The sequence below is a fragment of the Pteropus alecto genome, unplaced genomic scaffold (genome assembly GCF_000325575.1).
Source record: "Pteropus alecto unplaced genomic scaffold, ASM32557v1 scaffold7, whole genome shotgun sequence".
NCBI lineage: Eukaryota > Metazoa > Chordata > Mammalia > Chiroptera > Pteropodidae > Pteropus > Pteropus alecto.
The window spans coordinates 32,170,498-32,172,709 of record NW_006494614.1 but is presented as its reverse complement, the minus strand read 5'-3'; the positions used below and the strand labels follow the sequence as shown (position 1 = coordinate 32,172,709).

General features: G+C 30.5%; 1 pseudogene; it reads right to left on the bottom strand.

Annotated features, from left to right (window-relative positions):
* Positions 1-632: 632 nt before the first annotated feature.
* LOC112474723 lies at positions 633-751 on the bottom strand (annotated as a pseudogene).
* Between the last annotated feature and the right edge of the window lie 1,461 nt (positions 752-2,212).

Here is a 2,212-nt window from a genome sequence, read left to right as displayed (position 1 = left end):
AGCAAAATTTTATTTTTCCTGGAGTGAGTGTGTAAATCAAATCTCTTGTTTCTTTGTTCTTGTTCTGAGGGGTTTTTTTCCCCCATTTGTCCTATTTTGAATATAATGATCCATATCTCATTTGAAGTGGTCCACTTTTAATTTATTTACATTCTGGTTTATTTAAATACAGTTTTGAAGCTGTGAAGGAAGTTTGAGAGATTCAGGTGTCTTATGTAAAGAGGGATTATTTTGGATGTTGTTCATCTACAAGTAAAAACAGATCCATATTTCATTTAATTAGTACATTAGCCATCTGTCCACGTCTTGGATCAAAGCATTCATTTTCACATTAGATAAAAAAATCTTAATCAGTTATTTTGCATTCTAATTTTGTTTGATTCTTTTAAAGACTGAGATGGTTGGAACATCAGAAAGTCTTAAAATTTGTAATGGAAAAATTAGAGCTAGCTCACAATGGTTTTATATATATTGTGTTCTTATTTACACTACTTTGAGGAATGTCATTTTAAAAACCTTACCTGAAAGATAGATAGGATAATTAGTAAGAAAATCTGGTATAATGTTTACAATAAAATCCAATTTAAAATTAAAAATGCATTCTGCAACTCAAATCTTTTTTTTTTTTTAAATGTCTACAGCACCTGGTCTTCCTAGGTGGTCTCCCATCCAAGAACTAACCAGGCCAGACCCTGCTTAGCTTCCAAGATCAGACGAATTTAAGCGCATTCAGGGTTGCATGACCATAGACTGCAATTCAAATCTTTTTAAAATTTTTCCCAGGCTTTTCTTGACAATACGTTTAAATTCTATCTTAATAATGAAATTGAACTGTTATTTATTAGTGCATATTATATTTGCAACAGAAAAAGCAATGGAAGTATTAATATTGAAAAAGAAATATTTGAAATTATTGAAAAAGAAAAAAGAAAAAAATCTTTTTAAAATTTACTTTTTATTGAGGTAACATTAGTTTATAACATATGTTGCAGGAGTACAACATTATAAATCAATATCTGTATGTATTACGTTGTGCTCACCACTGAAAGTCTGGTTCCCATCTGTTAACATACAACTGAGTCCCTTTACCCATTTTTCTGTCCCTTCAACTCTCTTTTCTGCTCTCTGGTAACTACCAATCTATTGTCTGTTTCTATGAGTTTGTTTTGTTTTGCTTTTGTTTTAATATTTCGCATATAAATGAAATCATAGAGTATTTGTCTTTCTGTCTGATTTGTTTCACTTAGCATAAGATCCTCAAGGTTTATTATCTATGTTATCACAAATGGCAGGTTTCACTTTCTTTTATGGCTGAGGAGTATTCCGCTGTATATGCATATCACATTTCTATCCAATTCATCCAATGATGGACACTTAGGTTGTTTTCATTTCTTGGTTATTATAAATAATGCTATTATGGATATAGAGTGCATATGTCTTTTTGAATTTGTCTTTGTATTCTTCAGAAAAATACCCAGAAATGGGATAACTAGATCATGCATATGGCAGTTCTAGTCTCAATTTCTTGAGTAATCTCCATACTATTTTCCATAGTATCTGAACTAATTTAGATTCCTACCAGCAGTGTAACGAGGGTTCTCTTTTTTTCCACATCCTCTCAACACTTGTTATTTCTTGTCCTTTTGATGATTATTGCCATTCTAACATATATTAGGTGATATCTCATTGTTTTGATTTGCATTTCCCTAATAATTAATGCTGTTGAACATCTGTGCCCATTGACCATCCGTATGTCTTTTTTGGAAAAATGTCTATGCAAAACCTCTGCTCATTTTTTAATTGGGTTGTCTTTTTGTTGTTGAAATATATGAGTTCTTTACATATTTTAGATATTAACCCTTTATTGGATGTATGATTTGCAAATATATTTTCCTATTTGGTAGGTTGCCTTTATGTTTTGTATGTAGTTTCCTTTGCTGTGCAGAAACTTTTTCGTTTAAGATAGTCTTGTTTATTTTGCTCTTGTTTCCCTTGCCATTAGAGTAAAATCCACAAAAATATCACTAAGACTGATGTCAGGGAGCTAACTGCCTAAGTTTTTTCTGTATATTTTATGGTTTCAGGTCTTACATTCAAGTCTTTAATTCATTCTGAGTTAATTTTTTAAAATTTATGTTTAATTTATTATTATTAACATTTTGGTAATATTTGTTAATGAAATCCAGTGTCTCAGGTGTACAACTTAACAGTA